Raw genomic sequence first — 14,479 nt, 5'->3', positions numbered from 1 at the left:
ACACCGTGGGTGGTTGCAGAGCTGGCACTACTGCTCTGGTCCCACGAACGCTTTCTCAACACGAAGACTGTGTGAGGGTCTCATAATGAGGGCTTGTGCGAAGATCGCAGGAAGTGTACACCACCACTGGAATATTGTTTCTAATATCCAAAAACGGAGAGGATATTACTCCAAATATCTCAGGAAGCACACAAACCCCCACTGATATTGTTCGTAATATCTAGGGGATGAGAGATGATACTACACACAATGTGGCCGGGGCTGTACACCCACCCTGTGATATTGTTCCTAATATCCAGGGAAGGAGAGGATGATGTTACTGCCCATATGGCAATACTCTCAATATGACAAGAGGTGTACAGCACGCTCTGATGTTGTAGCTAAGGTCCACACACACACAAAAATTATATTGAATTAAATATTGCAAGGGGTGAAACCCCCCTGTAATTTCAATTCTAATGTCAAGGGGGTCGAGGGTGATATTTTTGTCAGTATCACAGAGGTGGAACTAGAACTAGCGTTATTGTGCCAAATATCAAAAAAGAAACACAATAACATTATCTTCTCGCTATGATATGGTTCCCAGAATCATATTTCTCCAAATTTTCTAAATGGCCGCTGTGGGCACAGCCCCCTGGCCAGAGGGTTCGTAGCAGCCGGGTGGGGCGGCCCGGGGAACTGCTACTCACCCTCTGGCAGGTAAATTTTACTCTTGTGTCTCTGTCTTTATTTCCTTTTCTCAATCTCTCATCACCGCCAGGACTAAGGTCACCCAGGTACAGGGTTGGGGGTGGTATCCAACAATATACCATTATATATAGCATGCCATATAAATATACACACACACAAATAGTATATATATACCATTTTGTAAGCAGAAATTGATTCTGAGTCCTCCTCTCAGAGTGTTCTAGTCCATTGTCATTTGGATAAACAAAAGTGCTTGACTGTGCCATTCCTGCACATCACTCTGATGGACTTGATGACTTGACATAGCATAGTCTCTAGAATAGACCTCCTTTATTACAGAAGAAAATAAATTATACTGAAATGTAGTATCAAATATTTTAAAAATTGTTACATATTAATATAAAGGCCTTCTTGTTAACTCAATAAACAATAAGAGCTAGGAGTCTGCCTACTAACTACCATCATTTAGGAAGCAATAATGAACATAAATAATATTTCTTTCTTTCTTTTTTTTGAGATGGGGTCTTGCTCTGTTGCCCAGTTTGGAGTATAGTGGTGCAATCTCGGTTCACTGCAACCTCTGCCTCCCAGGTTCAAGCGATCCTTCTGCCTCAGCCTCCTGAATAGCTGGGACTACAGTTGCATGCCACCACACTCTACTAATTTTTGTATTTTTAGTAGAGACCAGGTTTCCTCATGTTAGCCATGCTGGTCTCAAACTCCTGACCTCATGATCCACCTACCTTGGCCTCTCAAAGTGCTAGGATTACAGGTATGAGCCACTGCACCCAGCCAATAAATGATATTTCATGAGAAATATTCGCAGCCAACCACAAATAGAATGAAACTTTCTCAACCTAGCAAAGGGATTCTGCAAAAACCCTGCAGTGGTATTATACTTAATGGTGAAAGATTGAAGTGTTTTCTATCCAAAATTGGAAACAAGTAAGGATGCTTGCTCGTAACCACTTGAATTCAACATTGTACTGGAGGTTGTTAGCACAGTAAGGTAAGGAAAAGAAGTAAAAGTCATCCAGAGTGGAAGGGAGGAAGCAAAACTATCTTTGCCTGCAGATAACATAATTGTTTATACAGAAAATCCTAAGATACCTACAAAACACAAAACAACTCTTAGAATGATAATATGACCGACAAGGAAATTAAATATGGGCAAAAGATTTTATCAGATACTTCACTAAAGAAATGTGTAAATCACCATTAAGGACATGAAAAGATGCTCAAATGAATTATTCACTAGGGAAATGCAATATGGTACTACTTAGCAGAGCTAAGAACTTTAATGACAATTGAAAAAGATCAGTGTATTTCAGAGTTAATTAGTAGACGTGAAGAAGAATCAAATATGCTTAGAGCTGAATTAAACAAAGTAACATCTTTGCATCACCAAGCATTTGAAATAGAAAAAAACCTAAAAGAACAAATAATTGAACTGCAAAGTAAATTAGATTCAGAACTGAATGCCCTTGAAAAACAAAAAGATCAAAAAATCTCCCAACAAGAAGAGAAATATGAAGCTATTATCCAGAACCTGGAGAAAGACAAACAAAAGTTGGTCATGAGCCAGGAACAAGACAGAGAACAGTTAATTCAGAAGCTGAATTGTGAAAAAGATGAAGCTATTCAGATTGCCCTAAAAGAATTTAAATTGGAGAGAGAAGTTGTTGAGAAAGAGCTATTAGAAAAAGTTAGACATCTTGAGAATCAAATAGCAAAAAGCTCTGCCATTGACTCTACCAGAGAAGATTCTTCAAGCTTAGTTGCTGAACTTCAAGAAAAGCTTCAGGAAGAAAAAGCTAAGTTTCTAGAACAACTTGAAGAGCAAGAAAAAAGAAAGAATGAAGAAATGCAAAATGTTCGAACATCTTTGATTGTGGAACAACAAACCAATTTTAACACTGTTTTAACAAGAGAGAAAATGAGAAAAGAAAACATAATAAATGATCTTAGTGATAAATTGAAAAATATAATGCAGCAACAAGAACGGGATAAAGATTTGATAGAGTCACTTTCTGAAGATCGAGCTCTTTTTGCTTGAGAAAAAGAAAAAGCTTGAAGAAGAAGTCAGTAAGTTGCGTAGTAGCAGTTTTGTTCCTTCACCGTATGTAGCTGCAGCCCCAGAACTTTATGGAGCTTGTGCACCTGAACTCCCAGGTGAAATCAGATAGATCCGCTCTGGAAACAGCAGATGAAGGAAGAGTAGATTCAGCAATGGAGACAAGCATGATGTCTGTACAAGAAAATATTCATATGTTGTCTGAAGAAAAACAGCGGATAATGCTGTTAGAACGAACATTGCAACTGAAGGAAGAAGAAAATAAATGGTTAAATCAAAGACTCATGTCTCAGAGCATGTCTTCAGTATCCTCAAGGCATTCTGAAAAGATAGCTATTAGAGATTTTCAGGGAGGAGATTTGGTACTCATCATCCTAGATGAACACCATGACAATTATGTGTTATTTACTATTAGTCCTACTTTATTTTTTCTTCATTCAGAGTCTCTGCCTGCCCTGGATCTCAAACCAGCTTCAGGTGCATCTAGAAGACCCTGGGTACTTGGAAAAGTAATGAAAAAGGAATACTGTCAAGCCAAAAAGGCACAAAACAGATTTAAAGTTCCTTTGGGGACAAAGTTTTATAGAGTGAAAGCTGTATTGTGGAATAAGAAAGTATAACTTATGGACAAAATTAATACATTCTGTGACATTTTTTCTGATTTGTCCTGCAGTGCTCATTCATCACTCCGCAAACAGCAGACCATCTTTTTATGCAAAAGTCAGCGTGACAATATACTTCATTGGTCTACATCATCTACTTTTTAACTGGCTTCACTTTAGGAGTAATAAATTTATCAAAATCCTTGGCTGAATTAAAATGGTTTTTGGTTTTTGATTTTTTTTTTACCCAGACAACTCTAGAAATGCGGACCAAACTAGTTCATTTTCTCAAACGGCATACCTTGTGCACTGTGGCTTATCATAAGCCATATTAATTGCCTGTTAAATATACACTAGCTTCAACTTAGATGTTAAATGTTATTATTACCAGCATTTGTCCTTTTGTGAAATCAATATCAGAATACTTGCACTCTTTAACATATTCATGTAAAAAATGTATACATTCTTCAAAACTAAAGAGGAGTGGTATTGCATGCAGATAATAATAATTTTGAGTTTGCCTCAGTAGATTAGTAAAGGAAATTGTTTCATTTTTTAAAATGCCCTTTGATGTTTCAAAAAGGAACTATAATTTGACTGATTTCAAGATCAGCTATAAGTAATCAACAGTCTTCAAAAGCACTTTCAATGGAATGGTCATCTGGGTTCTAAAGGGAAGAGTCTGTGCTATTAACCATTTCAAATGCAGACTCAAACCTTCCCAACATCTTTATGACTCTTTAGAATAATATTGATGAAATCGTAATTCATGGTTGAGTTTCAGAACAAAAGATATTCATTGCACATTAACCATTTAGAGGTCATTTAAATAACAAAATATTGTATTGTAAAAGAACTGTACAATTTTAAAACAATAAAGATTTGAACCTGTTAAAAAAAAAAAAAAAGAGGAGAGAGATCCAAGATGGCTGATTACTAGCAGCTCGGGATTGTAGCTCCCAGTGAAAGCACAAAGAACAAGAGGACGCCATACCTTCACATGAATTCTTGTTGCTCATGCACCAGGAGATTCCCAGCGGAGGAGCCCCACGGGTCGCCAGCACGACTCTTGTGACCAGCCAGGCGGTTTTGCCAGCGCCTCGGAGCGTCGGTTCTTGGTGCAGAGTCAGAAAAGCACCATCAATCTTAACGCCGCTGATTTAGTCGGTGCAGTGGGTTGCTCAGATTTCGGTGCTGAGAATCAATAAGTTGGACGTCCACTCAGAAACCCAATTACAAAGACGGTAAACACAAAGACCATGGATGGATAATTTTATAACGAAGGGAAGAAAACAGCCAAAAACCGCTGAGAATACCCAAGATCAGAACGCCTCTCCCTCAGCAGGGGATCACAGTTCCTCATCAGCAACGAAACAAGGCTTGATGGAGAACCAGTGTGTTCCAATTACAGAAGCAGGCTTCAAAATGTGGATAATGAGAAACTTCTGTGAATTAAAAGAACTTGTTTTAACCCAATCCAAACAAACTAAGAACTTTGAAAAAAGATTTGACGAAATGTTAACAAGAATACACAATTTAGAGAGGAATATAAGTGAATTGATGGAGCTGAAAAACACAATACAAGAACTACATGAAGTATGCACAAGTTTTAACAGCCGAATTGATCAAGCAGAAGAAAGGATATCAGAGGTCGAAGACCAACTCAATGAAATAAAACAAGAAGACAAGATTAGAGAAAAAAGGATAAAAAGGAACGAGCAAAGTGTCCAAGAAATATGGGACTATGTGAAAAGACCTAATCTACGCTTGATAGGTGTACCTGAATGTGACGAAGAGAATAAATCCAAGCTGGAAAATACGCTTCAGGACATTATTCAGGAAAATTTTCCCAACCTAGTAAGGCAGGATAATATTCAACTCCAGGTAATACAGAGAACACCACAGAGATATTCCTCAAGAAGAGCAACTCCAAGGCACATAATCGTCAGATTCACCAGGGTTGAAATGAAGGAGAAAATACTAAGGGCAGCCAGAGAGAAAGGTCAGGTTACCCACAAAGGGAAGCCCATCAAACTTACAGCAGATCTCTCAGCAGAAACCCTACAAGCCAGAAGAGAGTGGGGACCAATATTCAACATCCTTAAAGAAAAGAACTTTCAACCCAGAATTTCACATCCAGCCAAACTAAGCTTCACAAGTGAAGGAAAAATAAAGTTTTTTCTGAATAAGCAAGCACTCAGAGATTTCATCACCACCAGGCCTGCTTTACAAGAGCGTCTGAAAGAACCACTACACATAGAAAGGAACAAACAGTATCAGCCTTTCTAAAAAAATACCAAAAAGAGCATCAATATAATGAAGAATTTACATCAACTAATGGGCAAAATAGCCAGCTAATAGTAAATGGCAGTATTAAACTCACATATATTATTATTAATTCTAAATTTAAATTGACTAAATCCCCCAATCCAAAGACAGACAGGCAATTTGAATAAAAAACTAAAACCCATCAGCGTGTTGCATCCAGACCCATCTCACATTCAAGGATACACAAAGACTCAAAACAAGGGATGGAGAAGGATTTACCAACCGAACAGAGAGCTAAAATAAATAAATAAAAAGGAAAAGTTACAATTAAGCAACAAAGATCAAAAGAAGCAAAGAAGGACATTATATAATGATAAAAGGATCAATGCAATAACAAGAAGAGCTAAAGATCCTAAATATATACACACCCAATACGCAGACATACAAGACTTATAAAGAGACTTGGACTCCCACATAATAATAGTAGGAGACTTCAACATTAATATTAGACAGATCAATGAGACAGAAAATTAACAACGATATCCAGGACTTGAACTCAGATCTGGAACAAGTAAATGTAATTAACATTTATAGAACTCTCCACTTTAAATATACAAAATATACAGTCTTTATCAGTACCACATCATATTAACTTAGAAGTTTAAACGAAATGTTGGTTGGCTCCTTGTTTGTTATTCTCTTCCCTCATTTTCTTTCATGTCTCCATTATTAAGGACAATTATAGACATACCCATATTTAGATTGCATTCTAGCCCGGGCAATAAAGCAATACCCCCATCCTCTCTCCCTCTTCCTCTTTCTCTTTCTTCCTCTTCTTTTATTCTTTTTCTTATAAAAAAAAAGTTGCTTCAAAATTGTGTCTGTTAATAAATATATCAACCACACTGTATATTCAAGACAGTAGGTGAGAAAAAAAGAGAAGATGTATTAGTGGTCTCATCTGAACTGACCTCAATAATCTTGGATTTGTACTAGTGGATCAGTGGCATTTCAAACCTAAGTATACTTTGAGAAGCAGTATTCAGTAACTCCTAAAAGGTCTCAATATCTTTCTTTCACCAGTAAACAGTTATTCTGGTAAATAGCCTCAGATATGTCTGAGGAAGCCTTCAGAAAGATACATAAGGTATCTGTGACTATATTAGAGATTTCTCTTCAGAGAGCAAATCCCTACCTTCCATTGAGTGACTGAGTCTGTGTCATAACTTAGGTCTTGGAATTGTGTAAGAGATGGAGAATCAAATTGAATTGTGTCTCTGTCCTCCAGAGTATACATTTTGTTCTGTATACCTAAGGCAGGACCATAAATAAAATGTTAAAAAAAAATATGGTACTATAGTGTGTCTGCCTACTGGAATCGATACACTTGAGAAGCCTGGTAGTACTGAATGTCAGCGAGGATATGGAGCAACTGGAACTTGCATATACTATTGGTGGCAATAGAAAATGATACAAATACTTTGGAAATACAGTTTGGCAGTTTCTTAAGTTTAACACACACTTACCATTCAGATTAGCAATTCCATTCCTAAGTATTTATCTGAGAGAAATAAAAACCTCTGTCCATGTAAAAATTTATTCACAAAGATTTTATTAATAATAGCTGCAAATAAGAAATAACCCAAACAGGTGAAAGAATAAGGAAGTTGTGGTATATCTGTACAACAGAATACTAGTCAACAATAAAAAGGAATAAACTTTTTGCCAGGTTGTCTCACACCTGTAATCCTAGCACTTTGGGAAGCTGAGGCAGGTGGATTGCCTGAGCTCAGGAGTTTGAGACCAGCCTGCGGAACAGGTGAAACCCCATCTCTACTAAAAATACAAAAAATTAGCCGGGTATGGCAGTGTGCTCCTGTAATCCCAGCCAGTCAGGAGGCTGAGGCAGGAGAATTGCTTGAACATGGGAGGTGGAGGTTGCAGTGAGCCAAGATGGCGCCACTGTACTCCAGCCTAGGCAACAGAGTGAGAGACTTCGTTTCAAAACAAAACAAAACAAATCAAAACTTTTCATTGCAACAACATGGATAAATCTCAAAACATTATAATAAGTGAAAAAAGCAAAACATAACATATCTGTTAAAGGAAAAGGCATATCTAAAGTGAGAGCAGATCAGTAGTTACTTAAGATCAGGCAACCTAGGCAGGAGGGAATTTTCTGGAGTGAGAAAAATGTTCTTTGCCTTGACATTTGTAATGGTTGCATGAATATATATAATTGTCAAAAGTCATTGAACTGTATTCTTAAAATAAATGTATTTGTTGTATGTTAATTATATATCAATAAAGTTGATTTAAAGATGCTGAGTTTTGTAACTCAAGACAGTTAGTTGACTAGAAGGAAAAATAATCTTTTGAGTTCTAAGAGCCTGGATGTTTTGAGTCCTGAGCTGAAATCCTGGTCTAAATGACAGACCACAGACTGGGTGAAGTGGCTCATTCCTTTAATCCCAGCACTTTAGGAGGCCAAGACAGGAGGATCACTTGAGCCCAGAGTTTGAAACCAGCCTGGGTAACATAGTGAGATTCTATTTCTACAAATCATCTAAAAATTAGCCAGATGTCGTGGCACCTGCCTATGGTTTCAGCTACTTCAGAGTTTGAGGCAGGCTGATTGCCTAAGCCTGGAAGCTTGAGGCTGCAGCGAACACTGAGATCACACCACTGCACTGCACTCTGGGCAACAGAGTGAGACCATGTCTCCAAAAAACAAATCAACAAAACAAAAAAAACAGTAGGCATCAAACATAGAACAGAGGAGGGTCATCTCATTACCCACAATAGCCCAACTTCATCAAAAAACTTGCTAGGCTGGGGAGTGCAGAGAAGAGTTCGATAGGAAAGAAAGTGAGCTATCGATTGGGGTCCCAAAGAAAGGATTCTCTATCCCCCTTGTGTCCCTTCATCCTCCAGCCAAGTGAGATCGGCTTATAGAGACAAGATGGGAGGGTCCACTTGCCTTGAGAAGTAGTAAGCCCCACAGGGCATTCCTGAGGCCACTGTGGCAGGGAAGATCAGGTGGGGCTCTGGCAGCCTGAAGGATGTCCTGTATGCTCAGGATGCTTGGAAGAGTGGCTGTCAAAATGCTGAGAAACAGGAGACCTGGAGGGGCCTCACAGCTAGGATGAGGGGAGAATATTACTGAAGTGGCTGCAGCATAGGCTGCGTGGCTGGAGATAGCAGCAGTGGAGAACCAAATGGGATTTATTTTGGTGGATGCTAACATGAAGGGTTGATGACAGAGCCATGGCACTCATGCCATGATCCCACAGAAGCCTTGTGGAATTTACCTGCCACTTCAGGGACAAGGCTGTGGGTGAGGAAGGAAGACAGGGAAAAAAATTCATTTGCAAGATGCTCTTTCAGCGTTTCTTGGAGTTGCCTCGCTTTCATCTCTGCTAACACATCAGACCAGCCCTGCCCTCCCCAGGATCCTCTGGGGACTCTGAGATCTGGTGCAGGGGATGGATTGGATACCTAATCTGCTGCCAACCTCCTTTCTGCCAACTGAGTTAGACTAGACTAATGAGAGCACCGCAAGGTGTAAGCAAGGGAAGCCATCATTTGATAGCACGCCATTTCCACTTTCATTCCGAACTCTTAACTGACACATTTACAGATCCTCTTATAAAAATGAAAAGTTCAACTATCCCTGCTGGGCCCAATGGAATAGTCCATCTTGTTTCTTTACTGTTTACATTTGGATGAAGAACCACACCATTTAGTCTTGAGATCCACTTGAAAACTCCCCAGGACTCAGACTTCTGTTCCTACTTCTCATAAAGCACAGTGGACGTGTGTCATCCTCTGAGCTGTCTACGATGTTTTCCAGCTGACCACAGCTCATGCTGTTTCTCCCACCATGGTCTGGTCAGGCATGCTGTGTGTATGCTTCCTGAGAAGGCTTATTGTTGTGAAAACCTTTGCCACAGAAACAGAAACAAGGCACGGCTCTTTTGGATACATTTGCCAGCAATTTTTCTCTTATGACCTCTGGAACAAAATTGTGTCAACTCAGACATGTGACTGGGGAGAAATATAGGCTCAAAGACCATCTGGTTAAGAATGAGGCATACTTCCCAGCTTGGTGGATGGCAAAATGCCAAAACATCAAAATGCCCCAGGCGGATCTGCCTCACCCCTCACTCCTAAATATTCACAGGCTGACTGGTTCTGACCCAGCCTCAAAAAGGGGGTTTTCCCTGGCAGAAGCTGGAGTGATCCTGGCCTCCGGTTCTATGTCTTTTGGAATGCCGTCAGAGGCTTCTGTGTTTCTGGAGCTAATCTAAGGAATAAGTGTTGTTTTAGCACAGTCCTAATTCAGTGAAATTTATTGATTCACTCACTAACAACTGAGCAGACACTATCCTAGGGAGTAGATACTGTTTTAGTCTCCCTGTGCTCCTATAACCAAATATAAGAGACTGAATATTTTATGAAAAATAGAAATTTATTTTCTCACAGTTCTAGAGGCTGGGAAGTCCAAGATCAAGGCAGGTTCAGTGTCGGCCGGTTATTCATAGACGGTACCATCTAGATGTCCCCACTTGACAGAAGGCACAGAAGGGCAAAAAAGGGACAAAGATTATGTCCTCATGGGCAGAAGAGTAGAAGAGCAAAGTTGCCCCTGCAAGCCCTTTATAAGGCACTAAACCATTCATGAGGGCTCCCCTCCATGGCCTAATCACCTCCTGACAGCCCCACATTTTAATGCAGTTGCACTGTGGATTAAGTTTCAACAGGAAATTTGGTGGGGACACAAACATTCAAACCATAGCTGGCGTAAAGACAGCCAATTTCTGCTCTTAAGAGATCAGGCACTGTGGGGAGGGTCTAAGAGAGGGAGGAAAGAGGCAATAGATCAGACACTGACGGCACAGGGTGGCCATGCTATGACAGAGGTAGGTGAGCATAGCATGTGAGTGTAGAGGAGGCGCACCTCACCCCGAGGGCTCTCGGGAGTGGTGTCAGTAAAGGCTTTTTGAAGAGAGGGATGCTTGAACTCAGTCTTGAAGAAAAAAATAGGAATTAGTTAGGCAAAGGACAAGAGAGTCTAAGAAGATGGAATGAGATGTGCAAAGGTGCAGAGGCGAGAGAGAGCCTAGGCCTGTACCACGTGGAGCATGTGGTGAGAGATCAGGCTGAAGACAGCAGCAGAGGCCCAGTGATGAACGGCCACGAAGATAATGCTAACAGCTTGCAGTTTGTCCTTGGGGACAGGGAGTCATTGGAAAGAGCCATTTTGTCAGTGGAGAGATCTTTTTTTTTGTTTTGCTTTGTTTAAGACGGAGTTTCCCTCTTGTCACCCAGGCTGTAGTGCAATGGTAGGATCTCAGCTCACTGCAACCTCTGCTTCCCGGATTCAAGTCATTATCCTGCCTCAGCCTCCTGAGTAGCTGGGATTATAGGCATGCACCACCATGTCCAGCTAATTTTGATTTTTAGTAGAGATGGGATTTATCCATGTTGGTCAGGCTGGTCTCAATCTCCCAACCTCAGGTGATCCACCCGCCTAAGCCTCCCAAAGTGTTGGGATTACTGGCATGAACCACTGTGCCTGGCCCTGTGGAGAGATCTTAAATGTGTGTGTGTGTCTTGTTTTTGTTGTTGTTGTTGTTGTTGTTGTTGTTGTTGTTGAGACAGAATTTCACTCTTTCGCCCAAGCTGGAGTGCAGTGGTGCGATCTCGGCTCACTGCAACCTCCACCTTCCAGTTTCAAGTGGTTCTCCTACCTCAGCCTCCTGAGTAGCTGTGATTACAGGCACTGCCACCATGCCCAGCTAATTTTTGTATTTTTAGTAGAGACAGGGTTTCACCATGTTGGCCAGGCTGGTCTTGAACTCCTGACCTCATGATCTGCCCACCTCGGCCTCCCGAAGTGCTCGAATTACAGGCGTGAGCCACCATGCCTGGCCTTAAACGTGTGTTTAAGAGAATATATGAAACTGGGGGGACAGATCCCTGAGAGGGAGTGGGAGATGAGGAATTGGAGAGGCCTTCTAGGATGATGAGGAGTTACGTTTGGCAGAGCTGGGTGGGTGGGTGTGTGTGGAGGAGACAGCATGGGCCAAGGAAGACTCCAGGTTTCTGGCGTGGGTGACTGAGGACAGTGCTGTTGGCAAATGGGAAGGCCAAGGATAGATGGTTTCTTTTTTAGTGGAGAAGCTGATGAATGTCTTGAACACGCTGAACTGGGGGAACTGGGGGCCATCACAAGGAAGGGCTTAGTGGGCAAATAGCACTAAGGTCTGCGCCTGGGTTAGAGTCGTCAGTACAAAGATGGAGGTCAGGGGAGTGACAGAGATTGCTCAGGAGTATATGGGAGCAAGGAAAGAAGAGGGCCACGAATGCTGGGGGCAGCCCCTTTTGAGTTGGCTGAGGAAGAAGCTATGAGGCCTGAAGTAGAAGCCCAGGGTGGAGTCCTGCTGTCAAAGTCAAGGAGAATGCAGTGGCAGCCATGTGGCAAAATGAGGGCAGAAGAGTTTTTCTGAGAATGAATCACAACAGGAATCACAGGTCCCTGGAGTCTGCCCTGCAAAGGAACAGGGGCTAGAAATCCTGGCCCTCTGGGTGGGCCTCCCTTCAGCAGCCTCTGGGTCCCTTTCTGGAGCCCTGCTCACTTCCCTCCAGGAATTGGCCCCCAGCGGGCTTCTACCTGAGGCATGCTGCACTTTGTCAAAAGCTGCCAAGGCCAACAGGTGCTGGGAGTGAGTCAAGCATTTTTAGGTTGTTAGAGTGCCCACCAGCAAGTTGCTATCCTTTCCAGGTTATTTTTTCCTTCTAGTATATTCCTTTCCCACTACATTTAAAAACACATAAAAGGCCAGGTGCAGTGGCTCACTCCGGTAGTCCTAAAACTTTGGGAGGCCAAGACAAGTGGATCATGAGGTCAGGAGTTCAAGACCAACCTGGCCAAAATGCTGAAACCCCGTCTCTACTAACAAATACAAAAATTAGCTGGGCATGGTGGCACACACCTGTAATCTCAGCTACTCGGGAGGCTGGGGTAAGAAAATCGCTTGATCCTAGATGGCAGAGGTTGAAGTGAGCCGAGATTGCACCCCTGCACTCCAGCCTGGGCAACAGAGCAAGGCTCCATCTCAAAAAAATAAATAAATAAAAAGAAAAAACAAATAAACAAAACAAATTTCGTTTTCCCTCACGTAATTTTCTTAGTTGTTTTTCTGCTTTTAAATGTCTATGTTGCTAGCAGAACCCCTTCCCCAAACTTTTTAAAATGTGAGATAGGCTTTGTCGTGCTACAACAAGTGAAGATTCAATCAATTCATTGCTTTAATCAGTAAACATCTATGGCATGCCTGCTTGGTGCCAGGCCCTGTACCAGGGGCTCTGGCAGCAGAAAGACCACTTGAGGGACAGCCTGAAAGGAATGAATGCCGGGAAGATCAGAGGAAGCCCTCTCTCACTCTCCCCCACCACAGCATCCTTTTTTTTTTTTTTTTTTTTTTTGAGACGGAGTTCCGCTCTTGTTACCCAGGCTGGAGTGCAATGGCGCGATCTCGGCTCACCGCAACCTCCGCCTCCTGGGTTCAGGCAATTCTCCTGCCTCAGCCTCCTGAGTAGCTGGGATCACAGGCATGCGCCACCAAGCCCAGCTAGTTTTTTTTGTATTTTTAGTAGAGACGGGGTTTCACCATGTTGACCAGGATGGTCTCGATCTCTCGACCTCGTGATCCACCCGCCTCGGCCTCCCAAAGTGCTGGGATTACAGGCTTGAGCCACCGCGCCCGGCCCAACACAGCATCCTTTTATTTTGTCCTCCCTAGTTTTTGAGGTGTGGAAGACCCATACAGCATGGATGCCAAGAGCACGAGATAAGGTGGTAGCAGTTCCTAATCCTTTATGGGTCCAGAGGAGCCTACGTCCTGGAAGTGGACTCTGAAAACAGATCCGCAACATGCCCGTCACCTTACCGTGCCAATCACAGAGCTCCCCTTGCTGTTCTTTAAACACACATGTATCTTCCACTCTTTGAGCTTGTAAGAAACAAATAAACAAAAAAACAACCAAGCAAAAAACAAAATAACGCTACCCATGTAGGTTCATTCAAAGTAGTGAAGCAGCAACTTAAGTTGCTGGCGGGGAGAGAGGTAGGACAGTCAGAGAATGGCAACTTTGCCAACCACTCTGCTGTGCCTCTCTGGTAAATCCCTGTCTTTAGGAAATGCAAGCAGGACTCAAAGATGAAGGGAGGCTACCGTAAGTGGTAATGGGTCTGTCTCAGGCACAGCAGACTCTTCTCATGTCCTTCCCCATTACACACCCGGTGAAGACAGTCATACACTTAACATTTCCATAACATGTTTTAGTTTATCACACACTTCCCCGCTACTTAGTTCACTGAATCAAAAGAAGTAAGCTATTGTAGCAAATAGACATTTCTTTTAGGGACTAAGGAGCTGTTTACGGAAAATGAGACTTGAAGTAGTTAAAAAAGTTGTTGGGGTTCAAGAGTTCGGGGGAGCCCTCAGCTTCCCTGAGAGGACATTTCTCCAGGTTCTTGGTCTATCACTCTGTCCAGTATGAGAGAGGAGACCATGGTTCAATGCGCTCGTGAAATAAATACCCGACCCCAAAAGTGTTGCAGAAAAGTGATTTATTTAGGCAGAGAGAGAAAAAGAAGGAGAAAGAGAGAGAAAGAAACAGCTAGCTCTTACACTGAATGAGAGAAAGAAAAGCTGCTCTCACATTGAGTGAGAAGCATTCCCAGAGGGAGAAAACCAGAGAAGGAAAACTCCCCTCACACTGAGTGAGAGAATCCAGAAAGAAGGAATTCAGCAGAGGAAAGGCAGCTTCCACACTA

General features: G+C 41.9%; 1 pseudogene; it reads left to right on the top strand.

The window, feature by feature from the left end:
- The first annotated feature begins 2,037 nt into the window (after positions 1 to 2,037).
- Positions 2,038 to 3,805, top strand: LOC101034944 (RB1-inducible coiled-coil protein 1 pseudogene; annotated as a pseudogene).
- The last annotated feature ends 10,674 nt before the right edge of the window (positions 3,806 to 14,479 follow it).

Source organism: Saimiri boliviensis, chromosome 3, assembly GCF_048565385.1.
Source record: "Saimiri boliviensis isolate mSaiBol1 chromosome 3, mSaiBol1.pri, whole genome shotgun sequence".
Classification (NCBI taxonomy): domain Eukaryota; kingdom Metazoa; phylum Chordata; class Mammalia; order Primates; family Cebidae; genus Saimiri; species Saimiri boliviensis.
The sequence above is the reverse complement of the archived record's forward strand: the minus strand, read 5'-3'. Positions and strand labels throughout refer to the sequence as shown.